General features: G+C 62.5%; 7 pseudogenes; all 7 read left to right on the forward strand.

The window, feature by feature from the left end:
- Positions 1-1683: 1683 nt before the first annotated feature.
- Positions 1684-1802, forward strand: LOC142871066 (uncharacterized; annotated as a pseudogene).
- A 3897-nt stretch (positions 1803-5699) lies between these two features.
- LOC142871067 (uncharacterized) lies at positions 5700-5818 on the forward strand (annotated as a pseudogene).
- A 3879-nt stretch (positions 5819-9697) lies between these two features.
- LOC142871063 (uncharacterized) lies at positions 9698-9816 on the forward strand (annotated as a pseudogene).
- Positions 9817-13720: 3904 nt separating this feature from the next.
- Positions 13721-13839, forward strand: LOC142871068 (uncharacterized; annotated as a pseudogene).
- A 3904-nt stretch (positions 13840-17743) lies between these two features.
- On the forward strand, positions 17744-17862 carry LOC142871071 (uncharacterized; annotated as a pseudogene).
- Positions 17863-21764: 3902 nt separating this feature from the next.
- LOC142871072 (uncharacterized) lies at positions 21765-21883 on the forward strand (annotated as a pseudogene).
- A 3895-nt stretch (positions 21884-25778) lies between these two features.
- On the forward strand, positions 25779-25897 carry LOC142871073 (uncharacterized; annotated as a pseudogene).
- The last annotated feature ends 1226 nt before the right edge of the window (positions 25898-27123 follow it).

Below are 27123 nucleotides of genomic sequence, written 5' to 3' on the forward strand. Positions count from 1 at the left end.
GGCCGTGGCCTGCAGTCGTGTTCCCCGGGGTGGCACAGCATGTGGCTTCTTCCACAGGCTGCTTGGCCTGGGCTCCCTGCACCTGGGCCTTTGGAGGACTGGCCCTGTGCTTGCCAACACTTCCTGCAGGGACCCAGAGCTGGGAGGTTGCATCTCTCAGCCCTGGGTCGGGCAGAGCCCCAGCGGGCCATGCCCACAACCTCTCTCAGCACGGGTCCCCCAGAAGGCTCCTTTGGGACCAGGATTCTCTTGCGGGTGACTCTTTAAGGTCTGGCCCCTGGATGGAGGGGCACCAGGAGTAGAGGAGCAGGAAGGGGAAGGGGGTGGCCATGCGAGGGGACACTTTCAGGCCAAGTCCCAGCTTCAGCCTGATCCTCCTGGGAACCCCGGGGTGGACATCACACCTCCTGGTTGCCCCGCTCTGAGACAAGGAGCCGGGCTTCGCATTCCCACAGCAGCCAGTCGTGGGCTGAGGACACCTGGGGCGTTGGGAACTCCCTGGCTTCTCCTTGGATTAACATCTGGAGCTGCTTGTGAATTGTGCCGCCACACACACCCGAGTGCACGTGTCTTCTGCACAGACTGCGGGCCTCGCTCTTCTGAATGCCGCTAGCTCGCCACCCACCCACGGGAGAACCTGGTCAGGGTACTTTCTCTCGGGGGCAGACTCTCATCCGGGCGGGGGGCTACCGGTGTCTCTGTTTGCTCCTTTCTTTCTTCCATTTCGGGAAAGGCTTCCTTACTGGGTGTGGAAATCTCCTATGCCTTTCCTCGCCTATTCTGTCAGCTCTAAAATTCTCTTTCGGTTGCCACCCTCACAGATGGATTAGGAAACTCTTTGCGGTGCACTCATTAGTGAAATGACCTCAATGACGCTGGAATCCAATATCTAATCGCCGATTTTTAGCGAGTCCACACGCCAGGGTGGTTGGGGTCCAATGCAGCCCCGGCCAGGCCCAGGCCCCTTGGACTGGGCCACAGGAGGACACAGAGGAGGGTCCCGGCCCCCACGGTAGCGGTGCGGGCAGTTCTCCAAGGGCTTGGGTGTTTTCCAGAGGGAGGAGATGGAGGGGACTGATTTCTTCAGCGCCCCACAAACCACGCCACCCCACCCCACCCATGGGACACATCCCGAGAGAGAGAGAGAGACGCCCCATACACTGGCTCCCCTCCCCCGTGCGCTGTGCCCCAGCCCTGGCCCGGGGGAATAGGCGGCCGCCGGGCCACAGGGTGGGGGGCACAGCTGAAAGGGGTTGTGGGGGAGGGCGGCCCCTGGCTGGGGTCAAAGGGCGAGCGCCCCGCCCGCCCACCCGCCCGTGCGCAGTCAGCGGCCCCGGAGGCGCGCTGGGGGTGGGGGGCGGGGAGGTGAAGGAGGCCAGGCGAGGAGAGGAGGGGGGCTGGAAGGTCTCCACCTTGGCGGGTCCAGCCGTGGAGGCGCATCTTGTGTGAGTGTGAGTGAGTGAGTGAGTGTGAGTGTGAGTGTGTGTGTATAGAGAGACAGCCCCCAACCCCGGCCCGCCGCTCCCTGCCCGCCCCGCCTGTCACCCCGTCCCTCGGAGCCCACGGGACCCGGCCGGCGAACTCAACAGGCCCGGCCCGGCGCGGGGCCTGTGGCGGGAGGAGGCGGCGGGGAAGCGCGCAGAGAGGCTCGGCTTCTTGAGCGGGGCAGGGGCGCCCTCCGCCGTCCACGACCACACCACCCCGAACGCGCCCGATCCCGTCTGGTCTCGGAAGCTAAGCAGGGTCGGGCCTGGTTAGAACTTGGATGGGAGACCGCCCGGGAATACCGGGTGCCATAGGCTTCTTCTTCTTTTTTTTTTTTTTTTGCCTCTGGTTCTGTGGCGTTTCTGGGAGTGCGGGGGCGGCCCGGGGTGGGGGTGACCCCCACCCTCAGCGCCCGCCGCGGTGCCTGGCGCCCCAGCCCGCACCGTGGGGCCTCCTCTTGTCCCGAGCCGTGACACCGCCGCCACGCGGCAGCATGCGTGGCTTCTGGACAGTCAGGTCTCAGACCAAAGGTCTGCTCTGTGGGAGCCGACACGCCGGAGGAAACCTTGAGAGTCTGAGAGGGGAGGGAGTTCCAGAAGAAGGCCTGGATGTCATTTTGAGGGAGTATGTGACCAGAACTCGTCCCGTTGCTTTTGGGGTTCTATGGGCTACACGTAGGAATCTTTGGTGGTGGCACCTGATGTTCGGGGATCCGGAGTCACACCCAGACCTGCTCCACAGGCCTCCTTTTACTTTTCTCTACGGATTCATTTTTTTTTTTTTTTTTTTGAGACAGAGTCTCGGTTTGTTGCCCAGGCTAGACTGAGTGCCGTGGCGTCAGCCTAGCTCACAGCAACTTCAAACTCCTGGGCTCGAGTGATCCTTCTGCCTCAGCCTCCAGGGTAGCTGGGACTGCAGGCATGCGCCACCATGCCCCGCTAATTTTTTATATATATATCAGTTGGCCAATTAATTTCTTTCTATTTATAGTAGAGACGGGGTCTCGCTCTTGCTCAGGCTGGTTTTGAACTCCTGACCTTGAGCAATCCGCCCGCCTCGGCCTCCCAAGAGCTAGGATTACAGGCGTGAGCCACAGCGCCCGGCCGGATTCATTATTTTTAAAAAGTGTCTCTTATCTCTATTATTGCATTTTCTTTTCTCTCTCTTTTCAAGCAGATGATGGGAGTCCAAGTTTTAAGGTGACATGTGTTGCCCGTGCCCCCCTCCCCCCCCGTGTTCTTATTCATTTACCTCTCATGTTGCTCCAGCATATTGTGGGGGCACCAATGTTAAGGTCGGGTGCGTTGCCCTCTCCCAGCCTCCCCCCTCGGGTCAGAGCTTCAAGTGCGCCCATCCCCCAGTCGGTGCGCACCCACCCCATTCCTAATGGATGTGTATGCCCATCCCCTCCCCCCACCCGCCCGACACCCACCCGAAGAAGGTGATTCCTCTGTGTCCACTTAGGTGTCCATCGGTTCGTACCCATTTGCTGGTGAGCGCGAGCACGTGGTGCTCGTGTGTCCATTCTTGGGATACTTGGCTTACTGGAACGGGTTCCAGCTCTGGCCAGGAGAACCACGAGAGGTGCCCCCTCACCGCTGCTCCTCATAGCCGAATAGCACTCCGTGGTGTCCACGCGCCACATTTTATTTACCCACTCGTGGGTCGATGGGCACTCGGGTGGCTTCCAGGTCTTTGCGATTGTGACTTGTGCCCTGACTCTACCCCTAACCCTTACCCAGCCCGTCTCCTCCACGGCCCCTGCCTGACTGACTCCTTCCCGCCCGGCCTGTCACCTGTCACCGTCCTCTGCCCCTGCCTGACACGCTCCTCCCCGCCCGGGCCGTCACCTGTCACCGTCCTCTGCCCCTGCCTGACACGCTCCTCCCCGCCCGGGCCGTCACCGTCCTCGGCCCCTGCCTGACGGGGCTCCTCCGTCGCCTGGGCCTTCCAAGGGCTTGGTGTGGACGCTGGTTCCAGGACGCCCTCCCAGGAACCCGGTAGCAGGGCGGCCGCAGCGTCTCGCGCAACCCAACCGTCCGCCGGCTGGCCGCCGTGGCTAAGTGGCCTGCGGGGGACGTGCTCCCGCTGTGCCGTGGGGGCCCAGCCTGGTGTCTTCTCTGAGGCCCCGCGGCTGCCGCTCCCCGCAAGGGGATAGCCGCGGAGGTGGGGACCGCCTCCTCATGGGGACGTACACCCAGCTCTCCACGTCGGATTCCGGGGCTCTCTGTCCTGCCAGAAGGCCCAGCTGGCCTGCGGGTCCTTAGAGTGGCAAAAACATCCGAAAACTGAGATGGAGGGTCCGGTGGGTGTCTGCACTTTTGTGCTGGGCACCCCAGGGAGGCCCGGGGGCTGGCTGGACAATGCGGTCTGCTGGGCTGGGGGGGGTTTGGAGGAGCAACTGATGCCCTTTGCACTTTGGGTAGCAAGTGTCTGAGGTGTCTCTGGGCCCTGTGCCATGTGGGGGCGGGGGCGGGGGCGGGGTGGGAGGAGGAGGAGGAGGAGGAGGAGGAGGAGGAGGAGGTGGGAAGGGCCGTGGCCTGCAGTCGTGTTCCCCGGGGTGGCACAGCATGTGGCTTCTTCCACAGGCTGCTTGGCCTGGGCTCCCTGCACCTGGGCCTTTGGAGGACTGGCCCTGTGCTTGCCAACACTTCCTGCAGGGACCCAGAGCTGGGAGGTTGCATCTCTCAGCCCTGGGTCGGGCAGAGCCCCAGCGGGCCATGCCCACAACCTCTCTCAGCACGGGTCCCCCAGAAGGCTCCTTTGGGACCAGGATTCTCTTGCGGGTGACTCTTTAAGGTCTGGCCCCTGGATGGAGGGGCACCAGGAGTAGAGGAGCAGGAAGGGGAAGGGGGTGGCCATGCGAGGGGACACTTTCAGGCCAAGTCCCAGCTTCAGCCTGATCCTCCTGGGAACCCCGGGGTGGACATCACACCTCCTGGTTGCCCCGCTCTGAGACAAGGAGCCGGGCTTCGCATTCCCACAGCAGCCAGTCGTGGGCTGAGGACACCTGGGGCGTTGGGAACTCCCTGGCTTCTCCTTGGATTAACATCTGGAGCTGCTTGTGAATTGTGCCGCCACACACACCCGAGTGCACGTGTCTTCTGCACAGACTGCGGGCCTCGCTCTTCTGAATGCCGCTAGCTCGCCACCCACCCACGGGAGAACCTGGTCAGGGTACTTTCTCTCGGGGGCAGACTCTCATCCGGGCGGGGGGCTACCGGTGTCTCTGTTTGCTCCTTTCTTTCTTCCATTTCGGGAAAGGCTTCCTTACTGGGTGTGGAAATCTCCTATGCCTTTCCTCGCCTATTCTGTCAGCTCTAAAATTCTCTTTCGGTTGCCACCCTCACAGATGGATTAGGAAACTCTTTGCGGTGCACTCATTAGTGAAATGACCTCAATGACGCTGGAATCCAATATCTAATCGCCGATTTTTAGCGAGTCCACACGCCAGGGTGGTTGGGGTCCAATGCAGCCCCGGCCAGGCCCAGGCCCCTTGGACTGGGCCACAGGAGGACACAGAGGAGGGTCCCGGCCCCCACGGTAGCGGTGCGGGCAGTTCTCCAAGGGCTTGGGTGTTTTCCAGAGGGAGGAGATGGAGGGGACTGATTTCTTCAGCGCCCCACAAACCACGCCACCCCACCCCACCCATGGGACACATCCCGAGAGAGAGAGAGAGACGCCCCATACACTGGCTCCCCTCCCCCGTGCGCTGTGCCCCAGCCCTGGCCCGGGGGAATAGGCGGCCGCCGGGCCACAGGGTGGGGGGCACAGCTGAAAGGGGTTGTGGGGGAGGGCGGCCCCTGGCTGGGGTCAAAGGGCGAGCGCCCCGCCCGCCCACCCGCCCGTGCGCAGTCAGCGGCCCCGGAGGCGCGCTGGGGGTGGGGGGCGGGGAGGTGAAGGAGGCCAGGCGAGGAGAGGAGGGGGGCTGGAAGGTCTCCACCTTGGCGGGTCCAGCCGTGGAGGCGCATCTTGTGTGAGTGTGAGTGAGTGAGTGAGTGTGAGTGTGAGTGTGTGTGTATAGAGAGACAGCCCCCAACCCCGGCCCGCCGCTCCCTGCCCGCCCCGCCTGTCACCCCGTCCCTCGGAGCCCACGGGACCCGGCCGGCGAACTCAACAGGCCCGGCCCGGCGCGGGGCCTGTGGCGGGAGGAGGCGGCGGGGAAGCGCGCAGAGAGGCTCGGCTTCTTGAGCGGGGCAGGGGCGCCCTCCGCCGTCCACGACCACACCACCCCGAACGCGCCCGATCCCGTCTGGTCTCGGAAGCTAAGCAGGGTCGGGCCTGGTTAGAACTTGGATGGGAGACCGCCCGGGAATACCGGGTGCCATAGGCTTCTTCTTCTTTTTTTTTTTTTTTTGCCTCTGGTTCTGTGGCGTTTCTGGGAGTGCGGGGGCGGCCCGGGGTGGGGGTGACCCCCACCCTCAGCGCCCGCCGCGGTGCCTGGCGCCCCAGCCCGCACCGTGGGGCCTCCTCTTGTCCCGAGCCGTGACACCGCCGCCACGCGGCAGCATGCGTGGCTTCTGGACAGTCAGGTCTCAGACCAAAGGTCTGCTCTGTGGGAGCCGACACGCCGGAGGAAACCTTGAGAGTCTGAGAGGGGAGGGAGTTCCAGAAGAAGGCCTGGATGTCATTTTGAGGGAGTATGTGACCAGAACTCGTCCCGTTGCTTTTGGGGTTCTATGGGCTACACGTAGGAATCTTTGGTGGTGGCACCTGATGTTCGGGGATCCGGAGTCACACCCAGACCTGCTCCACAGGCCTCCTTTTACTTTTCTCTACGGATTCATTTTTTTTTTTTTTTTTTTGAGACAGAGTCTCGGTTTGTTGCCCAGGCTAGACTGAGTGCCGTGGCGTCAGCCTAGCTCACAGCAACTTCAAACTCCTGGGCTCGAGTGATCCTTCTGCCTCAGCCTCCAGGGTAGCTGGGACTGCAGGCATGCGCCACCATGCCCCGCTAATTTTTTATATATATATCAGTTGGCCAATTAATTTCTTTCTATTTATAGTAGAGACGGGGTCTCGCTCTTGCTCAGGCTGGTTTTGAACTCCTGACCTTGAGCAATCCGCCCGCCTCGGCCTCCCAAGAGCTAGGATTACAGGCGTGAGCCACAGCGCCCGGCCGGATTCATTATTTTTAAAAAGTGTCTCTTATCTCTATTATTGCATTTTCTTTTCTCTCTCTTTTCAAGCAGATGATGGGAGTCCAAGTTTTAAGGTGACATGTGTTGCCCGTGCCCCCCTCCCCCCCCGTGTTCTTATTCATTTACCTCTCATGTTGCTCCAGCATATTGTGGGGGCACCAATGTTAAGGTCGGGTGCGTTGCCCTCTCCCAGCCTCCCCCCTCGGGTCAGAGCTTCAAGTGCGCCCATCCCCCAGTCGGTGCGCACCCACCCCATTCCTAATGGATGTGTATGCCCATCCCCTCCCCCCACCCGCCCGACACCCACCCGAAGAAGGTGATTCCTCTGTGTCCACTTAGGTGTCCATCGGTTCGTACCCATTTGCTGGTGAGCGCGAGCACGTGGTGCTCGTGTGTCCATTCTTGGGATACTTGGCTTACTGGAACGGGTTCCAGCTCTGGCCAGGAGAACCACGAGAGGTGCCCCCTCACCGCTGCTCCTCATAGCCGAATAGCACTCCGTGGTGTCCACGCGCCACATTTTATTTACCCACTCGTGGGTCGATGGGCACTCGGGTGGCTTCCAGGTCTTTGCGATTGTGACTTGTGCCCTGACTCTAACCCTAACCCTTACCCAGCCCGTCTCCTCCACGGCCCCTGCCTGACTGACTCCTTCCCGCCCGGCCTGTCACCTGTCACCGTCCTCTGCCCCTGCCTGACACGCTCCTCCCCGCCCGGGCCGTCACCTGTCACCGTCCTCTGCCCCTGCCTGACACGCTCCTCCCCGCCCGGGCCGTCACCGTCCTCGGCCCCTGCCTGACGGGGCTCCTCCGTCGCCTGGGCCTTCCAAGGGCTTGGTGTGGACGCTGGTTCCAGGACGCCCTCCCAGGAACCCGGTAGCAGGGCGGCCGCAGCGTCTCGCGCAACCCAACCGTCCGCCGGCTGGCCGCCGTGGCTAAGTGGCCTGCGGGGGACGTGCTCCCGCTGTGCCGTGGGGGCCCAGCCTGGTGTCTTCTCTGAGGCCCCGCGGCTGCCGCTCCCCGCAAGGGGATAGCCGCGGAGGTGGGGACCGCCTCCTCATGGGGACGTACACCCAGCTCTCCACGTCGGATTCCGGGGCTCTCTGTCCTGCCAGAAGGCCCAGCTGGCCTGCGGGTCCTTAGAGTGGCAAAAACATCCGAAAACTGAGATGGAGGGTCCGGTGGGTGTCTGCACTTTTGTGCTGGGCACCCCAGGGAGGCCCGGGGGCTGGCTGGACAATGCGGTCTGCTGGGCTGGGGGGGGTTTGGAGGAGCAACTGATGCCCTTTGCACTTTGGGTAGCAAGTGTCTGAGGTGTCTCTGGGCCCTGTGCCATGTGGGGGCGGGGGCGGGGGCGGGGTGGGAGGAGGAGGAGGAGGAGGAGGAGGAGGAGGAGGAGGTGGGAAGGGCCGTGGCCTGCAGTCGTGTTCCCCGGGGTGGCACAGCATGTGGCTTCTTCCACAGGCTGCTTGGCCTGGGCTCCCTGCACCTGGGCCTTTGGAGGACTGGCCCTGTGCTTGCCAACACTTCCTGCAGGGACCCAGAGCTGGGAGGTTGCATCTCTCAGCCCTGGGTCGGGCAGAGCCCCAGCGGGCCATGCCCACAACCTCTCTCAGCACGGGTCCCCCAGAAGGCTCCTTTGGGACCAGGATTCTCTTGCGGGTGACTCTTTAAGGTCTGGCCCCTGGATGGAGGGGCACCAGGAGTAGAGGAGCAGGAAGGGGAAGGGGGTGGCCATGCGAGGGGACACTTTCAGGCCAAGTCCCAGCTTCAGCCTGATCCTCCTGGGAACCCCGGGGTGGACATCACACCTCCTGGTTGCCCCGCTCTGAGACAAGGAGCCGGGCTTCGCATTCCCACAGCAGCCAGTCGTGGGCTGAGGACACCTGGGGCGTTGGGAACTCCCTGGCTTCTCCTTGGATTAACATCTGGAGCTGCTTGTGAATTGTGCCGCCACACACACCCGAGTGCAGGTGTCTTCTGCACAGACTGCGGGCCTCGCTCTTCTGAATGCCGCTAGCTCGCCACCCACCCACGGGAGAACCTGGTCAGGGTACTTTCTCTCGGGGGCAGACTCTCATCCGGGCGGGGGGCTACCGGTGTCTCTGTTTGCTCCTTTCTTTCTTCCATTTCGGGAAAGGCTTCCTTACTGGGTGTGGAAATCTCCTATGCCTTTCCTCGCCTATTCTGTCAGCTCTAAAATTCTCTTTCGGTTGCCACCCTCACAGATGGATTAGGAAACTCTTTGCGGTGCACTCATTAGTGAAATGACCTCAATGACGCTGGAATCCAATATCTAATCGCCGATTTTTAGCGAGTCCACACGCCAGGGTGGTTGGGGTCCAATGCAGCCCCGGCCAGGCCCAGGCCCCTTGGACTGGGCCACAGGAGGACACAGAGGAGGGTCCCGGCCCCCACGGTAGCGGTGCGGGCAGTTCTCCAAGGGCTTGGGTGTTTTCCAGAGGGAGGAGATGGAGGGGACTGATTTCTTCAGCGCCCCACAAACCACGCCTCCCCACCCCACCCATGGGACACATCCCCAGAGAGAGAGACGCCCCATACACTGGCTCCCCTCCCCCGTGCGCTGTGCCCCAGCCCTGGCCCGGGGGAATAGGCGGCCGCGGGCCACAGGGTGGGGGGCACAGCTGAAAGGGGTTGTGGGGGAGGGCGGCCCCTGGCTGGGGTCAAAGGGCGAGCGCCCCCGCCCGTGCGCAGTCAGCGGCCCCGGAGGCGCGCTGGGGGTGGGGGGCGGGGAGGTGAAGGAGGCCAGGCGAGGAGAGGAGGGGGGCTGGAAGGTCTCCACCTTGGCGGGTCCAGCCGTGGAGGCGCATCTTGTGTGAGTGTGAGTGAGTGAGTGAGTGTGAGTGTGAGTGTGTGTGTATAGAGAGACAGCCCCCAACCCCGGCCCGCCGCTCCCTGCCCGCCCCGCCTGTCACCCCGTCCCTCGGAGCCCACGGGACCCGGCCGGCGAACTCAACAGGCCCGGCCCGGCGCGGGGCCTGGGGCGGGAGGAGGCGGCGGGGAAGCGCAGAGAGGCTCGGCTTCTTGAGCGGGGCAGGGGCGCCCTCCGCCGTCCACGACCACACCACCCCGAATGCGCCCGATCCCGTCTGGTCTCGGAAGCTAAGCAGGGTCGGGCCTGGTTAGAACTTGGATGGGAGACCGCCCGGGAATACCGGGTGCCATAGGCTTCTTCTTCTTTTTTTTTTTTTTTTTGCCTCTGGTTCTGTGGCGTTTCTGGGAGTGCGGGGGCGGCCCGGGGTGGGGGTGACCCCCACCCTCAGCGCCCGCCGCGGTGCCTGGCGCCCCAGCCCGCACCGTGGGGCCTCCTCTTGTCCCGAGCCGTGACACCGCCGCCACGCGGCAGCATGCGTGGCTTCTGGACAGTCAGGTCTCAGACCAAAGGTCTGCTCTGTGGGAGCCGACACGCCGGAGGAAACCTTGAGAGTCTGAGAGGGGAGGGAGTTCCAGAAGAAGGCCTGGATGTCATTTTGAGGGAGTATGTGACCAGAACTCGTCCCGTTGCTTTTGGGGTTCTATGGGCTACACGTAGGAATCTTTGGTGGTGGCACCTGATGTTCGGGGATCCGGAGTCACACCCAGACCTGCTCCACAGGCCTCCTTTTACTTTTCTCTACGGATTCATTTTTTTTTTTTTTTTTTTGAGACAGAGTCTCGGTTTGTTGCCCAGGCTAGACTGAGTGCCGTGGCGTCAGCCTAGCTCACAGCAACTTCAAACTCCTGGGCTCGAGTGATCCTTCTGCCTCAGCCTCCAGGGTAGCTGGGACTGCAGGCATGCGCCACCATGCCCCGCTAATTTTTTATATATATATCAGTTGGCCAATTAATTTCTTTCTATTTATAGTAGAGACGGGGTCTCGCTCTTGCTCAGGCTGGTTTTGAACTCCTGACCTTGAGCAATCCGCCCGCCTCGGCCTCCCAAGAGCTAGGATTACAGGCGTGAGCCACAGCGCCCGGCCGGATTCATTATTTTTAAAAAGTGTCTCTTATCTCTATTATTGCATTTTCTTTTCTCTCTCTTTTCAAGCAGATGATGGGAGTCCAAGTTTTAAGGTGACATGTGTTGCCCGTGCCCCCCTCCCCCCCCGTGTTCTTATTCATTTACCTCTCATGTTGCTCCAGCATATTGTGGGGGCACCAATGTTAAGGTCGGGTGCGTTGCCCTCTCCCAGCCTCCCCCCTCGGGTCAGAGCTTCAAGTGCGCCCATCCCCCAGTCGGTGCGCACCCACCCCATTCCTAATGGATGTGTATGCCCATCCCCTCCCCCCACCCGCCCGACACCCACCCGAAGAAGGTGATTCCTCTGTGTCCACTTAGGTGTCCATCGGTTCGTACCCATTTGCTGGTGAGCGCGAGCACGTGGTGCTCGTGTGTCCATTCTTGGGATACTTGGCTTACTGGAACGGGTTCCAGCTCTGGCCAGGAGAACCACGAGAGGTGCCCCCTCACCGCTGCTCCTCATAGCCGAATAGCACTCCGTGGTGTCCACGCGCCACATTTTATTTACCCACTCGTGGGTCGATGGGCACTCGGGTGGCTTCCAGGTCTTTGCGATTGTGACTTGTGCCCTGACTCTAACCCTAACCCTTACCCAGCCCGTCTCCTCCACGGCCCCTGCCTGACTGACTCCTTCCCGCCCGGCCTGTCACCTGTCACCGTCCTCTGCCCCTGCCTGACACGCTCCTCCCCGCCCGGGCCGTCACCTGTCACCGTCCTCTGCCCCTGCCTGACACGCTCCTCCCCGCCCGGGCCGTCACCGTCCTCGGCCCCTGCCTGACGGGGCTCCTCCGTCGCCTGGGCCTTCCAAGGGCTTGGTGTGGACGCTGGTTCCAGGACGCCCTCCCAGGAACCCGGTAGCAGGGCGGCCGCAGCGTCTCGCGCAACCCAACCGTCCGCCGGCTGGCCGCCGTGGCTAAGTGGCCTGCGGGGGACGTGCTCCCGCTGTGCCGTGGGGGCCCAGCCTGGTGTCTTCTCTGAGGCCCCGCGGCTGCCGCTCCCCGCAAGGGGATAGCCGCGGAGGTGGGGACCGCCTCCTCATGGGGACGTACACCCAGCTCTCCACGTCGGATTCCGGGGCTCTCTGTCCTGCCAGAAGGCCCAGCTGGCCTGCGGGTCCTTAGAGTGGCAAAAACATCCGAAAACTGAGATGGAGGGTCCGGTGGGTGTCTGCACTTTTGTGCTGGGCACCCCAGGGAGGCCCGGGGGCTGGCTGGACAATGCGGTCTGCTGGGCTGGGGGGGGTTTGGAGGAGCAACTGATGCCCTTTGCACTTTGGGTAGCAAGTGTCTGAGGTGTCTCTGGGCCCTGTGCCATGTGGGGGCGGGGGCGGGGGCGGGGTGGGAGGAGGAGGAGATGGAGGAGGAGGAGGAGGAGGAGGAGGAGGTGGGAAGGGCCGTGGCCTGCAGTCGTGTTCCCCGGGGTGGCACAGCATGTGGCTTCTTCCACAGGCTGCTTGGCCTGGGCTCCCTGCACCTGGGCCTTTGGAGGACTGGCCCTGTGCTTGCCAACACTTCCTGCAGGGACCCAGAGCTGGGAGGTTGCATCTCTCAGCCCTGGGTCGGGCAGAGCCCCAGCGGGCCATGCCCACAACCTCTCTCAGCACGGGTCCCCCAGAAGGCTCCTTTGGGACCAGGATTCTCTTGCGGGTGACTCTTTAAGGTCTGGCCCCTGGATGGAGGGGCACCAGGAGTAGAGGAGCAGGAAGGGGAAGGGGGTGGCCATGCGAGGGGACACTTTCAGGCCAAGTCCCAGCTTCAGCCTGATCCTCCTGGGAACCCCGGGGTGGACATCACACCTCCTGGTTGCCCCGCTCTGAGACAAGGAGCCGGGCTTCGCATTCCCACAGCAGCCAGTCGTGGGCTGAGGACACCTGGGGCGTTGGGAACTCCCTGGCTTCTCCTTGGATTAACATCTGGAGCTGCTTGTGAATTGTGCCGCCACACACACCCGAGTGCAGGTGTCTTCTGCACAGACTGCGGGCCTCGCTCTTCTGAATGCCGCTAGCTCGCCACCCACCCACGGGAGAACCTGGTCAGGGTACTTTCTCTCGGGGGCAGACTCTCATCCGGGCGGGGGGCTACCGGTGTCTCTGTTTGCTCCTTTCTTTCTTCCATTTCGGGAAAGGCTTCCTTACTGGGTGTGGAAATCTCCTATGCCTTTCCTCGCCTATTCTGTCAGCTCTAAAATTCTCTTTCGGTTGCCACCCTCACAGATGGATTAGGAAACTCTTTGCGGTGCACTCATTAGTGAAATGACCTCAATGACGCTGGAATCCAATATCTAATCGCCGATTTTTAGCGAGTCCACACGCCAGGGTGGTTGGGGTCCAATGCAGCCCCGGCCAGGCCCAGGCCCCTTGGACTGGGCCACAGGAGGACACAGAGGAGGGTCCCGGCCCCCACGGTAGCGGTGCGGGCAGTTCTCCAAGGGCTTGGGTGTTTTCCAGAGGGAGGAGATGGAGGGGACTGATTTCTTCAGCGCCCCACAAACCACGCCACCCCACCCCACCCATGGGACACATCCCGAGAGAGAGAGAGAGACGCCCCATACACTGGCTCCCCTCCCCCGTGCGCTGTGCCCCAGCCCTGGCCCGGGGGAATAGGCGGCCGCCGGGCCACAGGGTGGGGGGCACAGCTGAAAGGGGTTGTGGGGGAGGGCGGCCCCTGGCTGGGGTCAAAGGGCGAGCGCCCCGCCCGCCCACCCGCCCGTGCGCAGTCAGCGGCCCCGGAGGCGCGCTGGGGGTGGGGGGCGGGGAGGTGAAGGAGGCCAGGCGAGGAGAGGAGGGGGGCTGGAAGGTCTCCACCTTGGCGGGTCCAGCCGTGGAGGCGCATCTTGTGTGAGTGTGAGTGAGTGAGTGAGTGTGAGTGTGAGTGTGTGTGTATAGAGAGACAGCCCCCAACCCCGGCCCGCCGCTCCCTGCCCGCCCCGCCTGTCACCCCGTCCCTCGGAGCCCACGGGACCCGGCCGGCGAACTCAACAGGCCCGGCCCGGCGCGGGGCCTGTGGCGGGAGGAGGCGGCGGGGAAGCGCGCAGAGAGGCTCGGCTTCTTGAGCGGGGCAGGGGCGCCCTCCGCCGTCCACGACCACACCACCCCGAACGCGCCCGATCCCGTCTGGTCTCGGAAGCTAAGCAGGGTCGGGCCTGGTTAGAACTTGGATGGGAGACCGCCCGGGAATACCGGGTGCCATAGGCTTCTTCTTCTTTTTTTTTTTTTTTTGCCTCTGGTTCTGTGGCGTTTCTGGGAGTGCGGGGGCGGCCCGGGGTGGGGGTGACCCCCACCCTCAGCGCCCGCCGCGGTGCCTGGCGCCCCAGCCCGCACCGTGGGGCCTCCTCTTGTCCCGAGCCGTGACACCGCCGCCACGCGGCAGCATGCGTGGCTTCTGGACAGTCAGGTCTCAGACCAAAGGTCTGCTCTGTGGGAGCCGACACGCCGGAGGAAACCTTGAGAGTCTGAGAGGGGAGGGAGTTCCAGAAGAAGGCCTGGATGTCATTTTGAGGGAGTATGTGACCAGAACTCGTCCCGTTGCTTTTGGGGTTCTATGGGCTACACGTAGGAATCTTTGGTGGTGGCACCTGATGTTCGGGGATCCGGAGTCACACCCAGACCTGCTCCACAGGCCTCCTTTTACTTTTCTCTACGGATTCATTTTTTTTTTTTTTTTTTTGAGACAGAGTCTCGGTTTGTTGCCCAGGCTAGACTGAGTGCCGTGGCGTCAGCCTAGCTCACAGCAACTTCAAACTCCTGGGCTCGAGTGATCCTTCTGCCTCAGCCTCCAGGGTAGCTGGGACTGCAGGCATGCGCCACCATGCCCCGCTAATTTTTTATATATATATCAGTTGGCCAATTAATTTCTTTCTATTTATAGTAGAGACGGGGTCTCGCTCTTGCTCAGGCTGGTTTTGAACTCCTGACCTTGAGCAATCCGCCCGCCTCGGCCTCCCAAGAGCTAGGATTACAGGCGTGAGCCACAGCGCCCGGCCGGATTCATTATTTTTAAAAAGTGTCTCTTATCTCTATTATTGCATTTTCTTTTCTCTCTCTTTTCAAGCAGATGATGGGAGTCCAAGTTTTAAGGTGACATGTGTTGCCCGTGCCCCCCTCCCCCCCCGTGTTCTTATTCATTTACCTCTCATGTTGCTCCAGCATATTGTGGGGGCACCAATGTTAAGGTCGGGTGCGTTGCCCTCTCCCAGCCTCCCCCCTCGGGTCAGAGCTTCAAGTGCGCCCATCCCCCAGTCGGTGCGCACCCACCCCATTCCTAATGGATGTGTATGCCCATCCCCTCCCCCCACCCGCCCGACACCCACCCGAAGAAGGTGATTCCTCTGTGTCCACTTAGGTGTCCATCGGTTCGTACCCATTTGCTGGTGAGCGCGAGCACGTGGTGCTCGTGTGTCCATTCTTGGGATACTTGGCTTACTGGAACGGGTTCCAGCTCTGGCCAGGAGAACCACGAGAGGTGCCCCCTCACCGCTGCTCCTCATAGCCGAATAGCACTCCGTGGTGTCCACGCGCCACATTTTATTTACCCACTCGTGGGTCGATGGGCACTCGGGTGGCTTCCAGGTCTTTGCGATTGTGACTTGTGCCCTGACTCTACCCCTAACCCTTACCCAGCCCGTCTCCTCCACGGCCCCTGCCTGACTGACTCCTTCCCGCCCGGCCTGTCACCTGTCACCGTCCTCTGCCCCTGCCTGACACGCTCCTCCCCGCCCGGGCCGTCACCTGTCACCGTCCTCTGCCCCTGCCTGACACGCTCCTCCCCGCCCGGGCCGTCACCGTCCTCGGCCCCTGCCTGACGGGGCTCCTCCGTCGCCTGGGCCTTCCAAGGGCTTGGTGTGGACGCTGGTTCCAGGACGCCCTCCCAGGAACCCGGTAGCAGGGCGGCCGCAGCGTCTCGCGCAACCCAACCGTCCGCCGGCTGGCCGCCGTGGCTAAGTGGCCTGCGGGGGACGTGCTCCCGCTGTGCCGTGGGGGCCCAGCCTGGTGTCTTCTCTGAGGCCCCGCGGCTGCCGCTCCCCGCAAGGGGATAGCCGCGGAGGTGGGGACCGCCTCCTCATGGGGACGTACACCCAGCTCTCCACGTCGGATTCCGGGGCTCTCTGTCCTGCCAGAAGGCCCAGCTGGCCTGCGGGTCCTTAGAGTGGCAAAAACATCCGAAAACTGAGATGGAGGGTCCGGTGGGTGTCTGCACTTTTGTGCTGGGCACCCCAGGGAGGCCCGGGGGCTGGCTGGACAATGCGGTCTGCTGGGCTGGGGGGGGTTTGGAGGAGCAACTGATGCCCTTTGCACTTTGGGTAGCAAGTGTCTGAGGTGTCTCTGGGCCCTGTGCCATGTGGGGGCGGGGGCGGGGGCGGGGTGGGAGGAGGAGGAGGAGGAGGAGGAGGAGGAGGAGGAGGAGGTGGGAAGGGCCATGGCCTGCAGTCGTGTTCCCCGGGGTGGCACAGCATGTGGCTTCTTCCACAGGCTGCTTGGCCTGGGCTCCCTGCACCTGGGCCTTTGGAGGACTGGCCCTGTGCTTGCCAACACTTCCTGCAGGGACCCAGAGCTGGGAGGTTGCATCTCTCAGCCCTGGGTCGGGCAGAGCCCCAGCGGGCCATGCCCACAACCTCTCTCAGCAGGGGTCCCCCAGAAGGCTCCTTTGGGACCAGGATTCTCTTGCGGGTGACTCTTTAAGGTCTGGCCCCTGGATGGAGGGGCACCAGGAGTAGAGGAGCAGGAAGGGGAAGGGGGTGGCCATGCGAGGGGACACTTTCAGGCCAAGTCCCAGCTTCAGCCTGATCCTCCTGGGAACCCCGGGGTGGACATCACACCTCCTGGTTGCCCCGCTCTGAGACAAGGAGCCGGGCTTCGCATTCCCACAGCAGCCAGTCGTGGGCTGAGGACACCTGGGGCGTTGGGAACTCCCTGGCTTCTCCTTGGATTAACATCTGGAGCTGCTTGTGAATTGTGCCGCCACACACACCCGAGTGCAGGTGTCTTCTGCACAGACTGCGGGCCTCGCTCTTCTGAATGCCGCTAGCTCGCCACCCACCCACGGGAGAACCTGGTCAGGGTACTTTCTCTCGGGGGCAGACTCTCATCCGGGCGGGGGGCTACCGGTGTCTCTGTTTGCTCCTTTCTTTCTTCCATTTCGGAAAAGGCTTCCTTACTGGGTGTGGAAATCTCCTATGCCTTTCCTCGCCTATTCTGTCAGCTCTAAAATTCTCTTTCGGTTGCCACCCTCACAGATGGATTAGGAAACTCTTTGCGGTGCACTCATTAGTGAAATGACCTCAATGACGCTGGAATCCAATATCTAATCGCCGATTTTTAGCGAGTCCACACGCCAGGGTGGTTGGGGTCCAATGCAGCCCCGGCCAGGCCCAGGCCCCTTGGACTGGGCCACAGGAGGACACAGAGGAGGGTCCCGGCCCCCACGGTAGCGGTGCGGGCAGTTCTCCAAGGGCTTGGGTGTTTTCCAGAGGGAGGAGATGGAGGGGACTGATTTCTTCAGCGCCCCACAAACCACGCCACCCCACCCCACCCATGGGACACATCCCGAGAGAGAGAGAGAGAGAGAGACGCCCCATACACTGGCTCCCCTCCCCCGTGCCCTGTGCCCCAGCCCTGGCCCGGGGGAATAGGCGGCCGCCGGGCCACAGGGTGGGGGGCACAGCTGAAAGGGGTTGTGGGGGAGGGCGGCCCCTGGCTGGGGTCAAAGGGCGAGCGCCCCGCCCGCCCACCCGCCCGTGCGCAGTCAGCGGCCCCGGAGGCGCGCTGGGGGTGGGGGGCGGGGAGGTGAAGGAGGCCAGGCGAGGAGAGGAGGGGGGCTGGAAGGTCTCCACCTTGGCGGGTCCAGCCGTGGAGGCGCATCTTGTGTGAGTGTGAGTGAGTGAGTGAGTGTGAGTGTGAGTGTGTGTGTATAGAGAGACAGCCCCCAACCCCGGCCCGCCGCTCCCTGCCCGCCCCGCCTGTCACCCCGTCCCTCGGAGCCCACGGGACCCGGCCGGCGAACTCAACAGGCCCGGCCCGGCGCGGGGCCTGGGGCGGGAGGAGGCGGCGGGGAAGCGCAGAGAGGCTCGGCTTCTTGAGCGGGGCAGGGGCGCCCTCCGCCGTCCACGACCACACCACCCCGAACGCGCCCGATCCCGTCTGGTCTCGGAAGCTAAGCAGGGTCGGGCCTGGTTAGAACTTGGATGGGAGACCGCCCGGGAATACCGGGTGCCATAGGCTTCTTCTTCTTTTTTTTTTTTTTTTTGCCTCTGGTTCTGTGGCGTTTCTGGGAGTGCGGGGGCGGCCCGGGGTGGGGGTGACCCCCACCCTCAGCGCCCGCCGCGGTGCCTGGCGCCCCAGCCCGCACCGTGGGGCCTCCTCTTGTCCCGAGCCGTGACACCGCCGCCACGCGGCAGCATGCGTGGCTTCTGGACAGTCAGGTCTCAGACCAAAGGTCTGCTCTGTGGGAGCCGACACGCCGGAGGAAACCTTGAGAGTCTGAGAGGGGAGGGAGTTCCAGAAGAAGGCCTGGATGTCATTTTGAGGGAGTATGTGACCAGAACTCGTCCCGTTGCTTTTGGGGTTCTATGGGCTACACGTAGGAATCTTTGGTGGTGGCACCTGATGTTCGGGGATCCGGAGTCACACCCAGACCTGCTCCACAGGCCTCCTTTTACTTTTCTCTACGGATTCATTTTTTTTTTTTTTTTTTTGAGACAGAGTCTCGGTTTGTTGCCCAGGCTAGACTGAGTGCCGTGGCGTCAGCCTAGCTCACAGCAACTTCAAACTCCTGGGCTCGAGTGATCCTTCTGCCTCAGCCTCCAGGGTAGCTGGGACTGCAGGCATGCGCCACCATGCCCCGCTAATTTTTTATATATATATCAGTTGGCCAATTAATTTCTTTCTATTTATAGTAGAGACGGGGTCTCGCTCTTGCTCAGGCTGGTTTTGAACTCCTGACCTTGAGCAATCCGCCCGCCTCGGCCTCCCAAGAGCTAGGATTACAGGCGTGAGCCACAGCGCCCGGCCGGATTCATTATTTTTAAAAAGTGTCTCTTATCTCTATTATTGCATTTTCTTTTCTCTCTCTTTTCAAGCAGATGATGGGAGTCCAAGTTTTAAGGTGACATGTGTTGCCCGTGCCCCCCTCCCCCCCCGTGTTCTTATTCATTTACCTCTCATGTTGCTCCAGCATATTGTGGGGGCACCAATGTTAAGGTCGGGTGCGTTGCCCTCTCCCAGCCTCCCCCCTCGGGTCAGAGCTTCAAGTGCGCCCATCCCCCAGTCGGTGCGCACCCACCCCATTCCTAATGGATGTGTACGCCCATCCCCTCCCCCCACCCGCCCGACACCCACCCGAAGAAGGTGATTCCTCTGTGTCCACTTAGGTGTCCATCGGTTCGTACCCATTTGCTGGTGAGCGCGAGCACGTGGTGCTCGTGTGTCCATTCTTGGGATACTTGGCTTACTGGAACGGGTTCCAGCTCTGGCCAGGAGAACCACGAGAGGTGCCCCCTCACCGCTGCTCCTCATAGCCGAATAGCACTCCGTGGTGTCCACGCGCCACATTTTATTTACCCACTCGTGGGTCGATGGGCACTCGGGTGGCTTCCAGGTCTTTGCGATTGTGACTTGTGCCCTGACTCTAACCCTAACCCTTACCCAGCCCATCTCCTCCACGGCCCCTGCCTGACTGACTCCTTCCCGCCCGGCCTGTCACCTGTCACCGTCCTCTGCCCCTGCCTGACACGCTCCTCCCCGCCCGGGCCGTCACCTGTCACCGTCCTCTGCCCCTGCCTGACACGCTCCTCCCCGCCCGGGCCGTCACCGTCCTCGGCCCCTGCCTGACGGGGCTCCTCCGTCGCCTGGGCCTTCCAAGGGCTTGGTGTGGACGCTGGTTCCAGGACGCCCTCCCAGGAACCCGGTAGCAGGGCGGCCGCAGCGTCTCGCGCAACCCAACCGTCCGCCGGCTGGCCGCCGTGGCTAAGTGGCCTGCGGGGGACGTGCTCCCGCTGTGCCGTGGGGGCCCAGCCTGGTGTCTTCTCTGAGGCCCCGCGGCTGCCGCTCCCCGCAAGGGGATAGCCGCGGAGGTGGGGACCGCCTCCTCATGGGGACGTACACCCAGCTCTCCACGTCGGATTCCGGGGCTCTCTGTCCTGCCAGAAGGCCCAGCTGGCCTGCGGGTCCTTAGAGTGGCAAAAACATCCGAAAACTGAGATGGAGGGTCCGGTGGGTGTCTGCACTTTTGTGCTGGGCACCCCAGGGAGGCCCGGGGGCTGGCTGGACAATGCGGTCTGCTGGGCTGGGGGGGGTTTGGAGGAGCAACTGATGCCCTTTGCACTTTGGGTAGCAAGTGTCTGAGGTGTCTCTGGGCCCTGTGCCATGTGGGGGCGGGGGCGGGGGCGGGGTGGGAGGAGGAGGAGGAGGAGGAGGAGGAGGAGGAGGAGGTGGGAAGGGCCATGGCCTGCAGTCGTGTTCCCCGGGGTGGCACAGCATGTGGCTTCTTCCACAGGCTGCTTGGCCTGGGCTCCCTGCACCTGGGCCTTTGGAGGACTGGCCCTGTGCTTGCCAACACTTCCTGCAGGGACCCAGAGCTGGGAGGTTGCATCTCTCAGCCCTGGGTCGGGCAGAGCCCCAGCGGGCCATGCCCACAACCTCTCTCAGCAGGGGTCCCCCAGAAGGCTCCTTTGGGACCAGGATTCTCTTGCGGGTGACTCTTTAAGGTCTGGCCCCTGGATGGAGGGGCACCAGGAGTAGAGGAGCAGGAAGGGGAAGGGGGTGGCCATGCGAGGGGACACTTTCAGGCCAAGTCCCAGCTTCAGCCTGATCCTCCTGGGAACCCCGGGGTGGACATCACACCTCCTGGTTGCCCCGCTCTGAGACAAGGAGCCGGGCTTCGCATTCCCACAGCAGCCAGTCGTGGGCTGAGGACACCTGGGGCGTTGGGAACTCCCTGGCTTCTCCTTGGATTAACATCTGGAGCTGCTTGTGAATTGTGCCGCCACACACACCCGAGTGCAGGTGTCTTCTGCACAGACTGCGGGCCTCGCTCTTCTGAATGCCGCTAGCTCGCCACCCACCCACGGGAGAACCTGGTCAGGGTACTTTCTCTCGGGGGCAGACTCTCATCCGGGCGGGGGGCTACCGGTGTCTCTGTTTGCTCCTTTCTTTCTTCCATTTCGGAAAAGGCTTCCTTACTGGGTGTGGAAATCTCCTATGCCTTTCCTCGCCTATTCTGTCAGCTCTAAAATTCTCTTTCGGTTGCCACCCTCACAGATGGATTAGGAAACTCTTTGCGGTGCACTCATTAGTGAAATGACCTCAATGACGCTGGAATCCAATATCTAATCGCCGATTTTTAGCGAGTCCACACGCCAGGGTGGTTGGGGTCCAATGCAGCCCCGGCCAGGCCCAGGCCCCTTGGACTGGGCCACAGGAGGACACAGAGGAGGGTCCCGGCCCCCACGGTAGCGGTGCGGGCAGTTCTCCAAGGGCTTGGGTGTTTTCCAGAGGGAGGAGATGGAGGGGACTGATTTCTTCAGCGCCCCACAAACCACGCCACCCCACCCCACCCATGGGACACATCCCGAGAGAGAGAGAGAGAGAGAGACGCCCCATACACTGGCTCCCCTCCCCCGTGCCCTGTGCCCCAGCCCTGGCCCGGGGGAATAGGCGGCCGCCGGGCCACAGGGTGGGGGGCACAGCTGAAAGGGGTTGTGGGGGAGGGCGGCCCCTGGCTGGGGTCAAAGGGCGAGCGCCCCGCCCGCCCACCCGCCCGTGCGCAGTCAGCGGCCCCGGAGGCGCGCTGGGGGTGGGGGGCGGGGAGGTGAAGGAGGCCAGGCGAGGAGAGGAGGGGGGCTGGAAGGTCTCCACCTTGGCGGGTCCAGCCGTGGAGGCGCATCTTGTGTGAGTGTGAGTGAGTGAGTGAGTGTGAGTGTGAGTGTGTGTGTATAGAGAGACAGCCCCCAACCCCGGCCCGCCGCTCCCTGCCCGCCCCGCCTGTCACCCCGTCCCTCAGAGCCCACGGGACCCGGCCGGCGAACTCAACAGGCCCGGCCCGGCGCGGGGCCTGGGGCGGGAGGAGGCGGCGGGGAAGCGCAGAGAGGCTCGGCTTCTTGAGCGGGGCAGGGGCGCCCTCCGCCGTCCACGACCACACCACCCCGAACGCGCCCGATCCCGTCTGGTCTCGGAAGCTAAGCAGGGTCGGGCCTGGTTAGAACTTGGATGGGAGACCGCCCGGGAATACCGGGTGCCATAGGCTTCTTCTTCTTTTTTTTTTTTTTTTGCCTCTGGTTCTGTGGCGTTTCTGGGAGTGCGGGGGCGGCCCGGGGTGGGGGTGACCCCCACCCTCAGCGCCCGCCGCGGTGCCTGGCGCCCCAGCACGCACCGTGGGGCCTCCTCTTGTCCCGAGCCGTGACACCGCCGCCACGCGGCAGCATGCGTGGCTTCTGGACAGTCAGGTCTCAGACCAAAGGTCTGCTCTGTGGGAGCCGACACGCCGGAGGAAACCTTGAGAGTCTGAGAGGGGAGGGAGTTCCAGAAGAAGGCCTGGATGTCATTTTGAGGGAGTATGTGACCAGAACTCATCCCGTTGCTTTTGGGGTTCTATGGGCTACACGTAGGAATCTTTGGTGGTGGCACCTGATGTTCGGGGATCCGGAGTCACACCCAGACCTGCTCCACAGGCCTCCTTTTACTTTTCTCTTCGGATTCATTTTTTTTTTTTTTTTTTTTTGAGACAGAGTCTCGGTTTGTTGCCCAGGCTAGACTGAGTGCCGTGGCGTCAGCCTAGCTCACAGCAACTTCAAACTCCTGGGCTCGAGTGATCCTTCTGCCTCAGCCTCCAGGGTAGCTGGGACTGCAGGCATGCGCCACCATGCCCCGCTAATTTTTTATATATATATCAGTTGGCCAATTAATTTCTTTCTATTTATAGTAGAGACGGGGTCTCGCTCTTGCTCAGGCTGGTTTTGAACTCCTGACCTTGAGCAATCCGCCCGCCTCGGCCTCCCAAGAGCTAGGATTACAGGCGTGAGCCACAGCGCCCGGCCGGATTCATTATTTTTAAAAAGTGTCTCTTATCTCTATTATTGCATTTTCTTTTCTCTCTCTTTTCAAGCAGATGATGGGAGTCCAAGTTTTAAGGTGACATGTGTTGCCCGTGCCCCCCTCCCCCCCCGTGTTCTTATTCATTTACCTCTCATGTTGCTCCAGCATATTGTGGGGGCACCAATGTTAAGGTCGGGTGCGTTGCCCTCTCCCAGCCTCCCCCCTCGGGTCAGAGCTTCAAGTGCGCCCATCCCCCAGTCGGTGCGCACCCACCCCATTCCTAATGGATGTGTACGCCCATCCCCTCCCCCCACCCGCCCGACACCCACCCGAAGAAGGTGATTCCTCTGTGTCCACTTAGGTGTCCATCGGTTCGTACCCATTTGCTGGTGAGCGCGAGCACGTGGTGCTCGTGTGTCCATTCTTGGGATACTTGGCTTACTGGAACGGGTTCCAGCTCTGGCCAGGAGAACCACGAGAGGTGCCCCCTCACCGCTGCTCCTCATAGCCGAATAGCACTCCGTGGTGTCCACGCGCCACATTTTATTTACCCACTCGTGGGTCGATGGGCACTCGGGTGGCTTCCAGGTCTTTGCGATTGTGACTTGTGCCCTGACTCTAACCCTAACCCTTACCCAGCCCGTCTCCTCCACGGCCCCTGCCTGACTGACTCCTTCCCGCCCGGCCTGTCACCTGTCACCGTCACCGTCCTCTGCCCCTGCCTGACACGCTCCTCCCCGCCCGGGCCGTCACCTGTCACCGTCCTCTGCCCCTGCCTGACACGCTCCTCCCCGCCCGGGCCGTCACCGTCCTCGGCCCCTGCCTGACGGGGCTCCTCCGTCGCCTGGGCCTTCCAAGGGCTTGGTGTGGACGCTGGTTCCAGGACGCCCTCCCAGGAACCCGGTAGCAGGGCGGCCGCAGCGTCTCGCGCAACCCAACCGTCCGCCGGCTGGCCGCCGTGGCTAAGTGGCCTGCGGGGGACGTGCTCCCGCTGTGCCGTGGGGGCCCAGCCTGGTGTCTTCTCTGAGGCCCCGCGGCTGCCGCTCCCCGCAAGGGGATAGCCGCGGAGGTGGGGACCGCCTCCTCATGGGGACGTACACCCAGCTCTCCACGTCGGATTCCGGGGCTCTCTGTCCTGCCAGAAGGCCCAGCTGGCCTGCGGGTCCTTAGAGTGGCAAAAACATCCGAAAACTGAGATGGAGGGTCCGGTGGGTGTCTGCACTTTTGTGCTGGGCACCCCAGGGAGGCCCGGGGGCTGGCTGGACAATGCGGTCTGCTGGGCTGGGGGGGGTTTGGAGGAGCAACTGATGCCCTTTGCACTTTGGGTAGCAAGTGTCTGAGGTGTCTCTGGGCCCTGTGCCATGTGGGGGCGGGGGCGGGGGCGGGGTGGGAGGAGGAGGAGATGGAGGAGGAGGAGGAGGAGGAGGAGGAGGTGGGAAGGGCCGTGGCCTGCAGTCGTGTTCCCCGGGGTGGCACAGCATGTGGCTTCTTCCACAGGCTGCTTGGCCTGGGCTCCCTGCACCTGGGCCTTTGGAGGACTGGCCCTGTGCTTGCCAACACTTCCTGCAGGGACCCAGAGCTGGGAGGTTGCATCTCTCAGCCCTGGGTCGGGCAGAGCCCCAGCGGGCCATGCCCACAACCTCTCTCAGCACGGGTCCCCCAGAAGGCTCCTTTGGGACCAGGATTCTCTTGCGGGTGACTCTTTAAGGTCTGGCCCCTGGATGGAGGGGCACCAGGAGTAGAGGAGCAGGAAGGGGAAGGGGGTGGCCATGCGAGGGGACACTTTCAGGCCAAGTCCCAGCTTCAGCCTGATCCTCCTGGGAACCCCGGGGTGGACATCACACCTCCTGGTTGCCCCGCTCTGAGACAAGGAGCCGGGCTTCGCATTCCCACAGCAGCCAGTCGTGGGCTGAGGACACCTGGGGCGTTGGGAACTCCCTGGCTTCTCCTTGGATTAACATCTGGAGCTGCTTGTGAATTGTGCCGCCACACACACCCGAGTGCAGGTGTCTTCTGCACAGACTGCGGGCCTCGCTCTTCTGAATGCCGCTAGCTCGCCACCCACCCACGGGAGAACCTGGTCAGGGTACTTTCTCTCGGGGGCAGACTCTCATCCGGGCGGGGGGCTACCGGTGTCTCTGTTTGCTCCTTTCTTTCTTCCATTTCGGAAAAGGCTTCCTTACTGGGTGTGGAAATCTCCTATGCCTTTCCTCGCCTATTCTGTCAGCTCTAAAATTCTCTTTCGGTTGCCACCCTCACAGATGGATTAGGAAACTCTTTGCGGTGCACTCATTAGTGAAATGACCTCAATGACGCTGGAATCCAATATCTAATCGCCGATTTTTAGCGAGTCCACACGCCAGGGTGGTTGGGGTCCAATGCAGCCCCGGCCAGGCCCAGGCCCCTTGGACTGGGCCACAGGAGGACACAGAGGAGGGTCCCGGCCCCCACGGTAGCGGTGCGGGCAGTTCTCCAAGGGCTTGGGTGTTTTCCAGAGGGAGGAGATGGAGGGGACTGATTTCTTCAGCGCCCCACAAACCACGCCACCCCACCCCACCCATGGGACACATCCCCAGAGAGAGAGACGCCCCATACACTGGCTCCCCTCCCCCGTGCGCTGTGCCCCAGCCCTGGCCCGGGGGAATAGGCGGCCGCGGGCCACAGGGTGGGGGGCACAGCTGAAAGGGGTTGTGGGGGAGGGCGGCCCCTGGCTGGGGTCAAAGGGCGAGCGCCCCCGCCCGTGCCCAGTCAGCGGCCCCGGAGGCGCGCTGGGGGTGGGGGGCGGGGAGGTGAAGGAGGCCAGGCGAGGAGAGGAGGGGGGCTGGAAGGTCTCCACCTTGGCGGGTCCAGCCGTGGAGGCGCATCTTGTGTGAGTGTGAGTGAGTGAGTGAGTGTGAGTGTGAGTGTGTGTGTATAGAGAGACAGCCCCCAACCCCGGCCCGCCGCTCCCTGCCCGCCCCGCCTGTCACCCCGTCCCTCGGAGCCCACGGGACCCGGCCGGCGAACTCAACAGGCCCGGCCCGGCGCGGGGCCTGTGGCGGGAGGAGGCGGCGGGGAAGCGCGCAGAGAGGCTCGGCTTCTTGAGCGGGGCAGGGGCGCCCTCCGCCGTCCACGACCACACCACCCCGAACGCGCCCGATCCCGTCTGGTCTCGGAAGCTAAGCAGGGTCGGGCCTGGTTAGAACTTGGATGGGAGACCGCCCGGGAATACCGGGTGCCATAGGCTTCTTCTTCTTTTTTTTTTTTTTTTGCCTCTGGTTCTGTGGCGTTTCTGGGAGTGCGGGGGCGGCCCGGGGTGGGGGTGACCCCCACCCTCAGCGCCCGCCGCGGTGCCTGGCGCCCCAGCCCGCACCGTGGGGCCTCCTCTTGTCCCGAGCCGTGACACCGCCGCCACGCGGCAGCATGCGTGGCTTCTGGACAGTCAGGTCTCAGACCAAAGGTCTGCTCTGTGGGAGCCGACACGCCGGAGGAAACCTTGAGAGTCTGAGAGGGGAGGGAGTTCCAGAAGAAGGCCTGGATGTCATTTTGAGGGAGTATGTGACCAGAACTCATCCCGTTGCTTTTGGGGTTCTATGGGCTACACGTAGGAATCTTTGGTGGTGGCACCTGATGTTCGGGGATCCGGAGTCACACCCAGACCTGCTCCACAGGCCTCCTTTTACTTTTCTCTTCGGATTCATTTTTTTTTTTTTTTTTTTTGAGACAGAGTCTCGGTTTGTTGCCCAGGCTAGACTGAGTGCCGTGGCGTCAGCCTAGCTCACAGCAACTTCAAACTCCTGGGCTCGAGTGATCCTTCTGCCTCAGCCTCCAGGGTAGCTGGGACTGCAGGCATGCGCCACCATGCCCCGCTAATTTTTTATATATATATCAGTTGGCCAATTAATTTCTTTCTATTTATAGTAGAGACGGGGTCTCGCTCTTGCTCAGGCTGGTTTTGAACTCCTGACCTTGAGCAATCCGCCCGCCTCGGCCTCCCAAGAGCTAGGATTACAGGCGTGAGCCACAGCGCCCGGCCGGATTCATTATTTTTAAAAAGTGTCTCTTATCTCTATTATTGCATTTTCTTTTCTCTCTCTTTTCAAGCAGATGATGGGAGTCCAAGTTTTAAGGTGACATGTGTTGCCCGTGCCCCCCTCCCCCCCCGTGTTCTTATTCATTTACCTCTCATGTTGCTCCAGCATATTGTGGGGGCACCAATGTTAAGGTCGGGTGCGTTGCCCTCTCCCAGCCTCCCCCCTCGGGTCAGAGCTTCAAGTGCGCCCATCCCCCAGTCGGTGCGCACCCACCCCATTCCTAATGGATGTGTATGCCCATCCCCTCCCCCCACCCGCCCGACACCCACCCGAAGAAGGTGATTCCTCTGTGTCCACTTAGGTGTCCATCGGTTCGTACCCATTTGCTGGTGAGCGCGAGCACGTGGTGCTCGTGTGTCCATTCTTGGGATACTTGGCT

The sequence above is a fragment of the Microcebus murinus genome, chromosome 5 (genome assembly GCF_040939455.1).
Source record: "Microcebus murinus isolate Inina chromosome 5, M.murinus_Inina_mat1.0, whole genome shotgun sequence".
In the NCBI taxonomy this organism is placed as follows: domain Eukaryota; kingdom Metazoa; phylum Chordata; class Mammalia; order Primates; family Cheirogaleidae; genus Microcebus; species Microcebus murinus.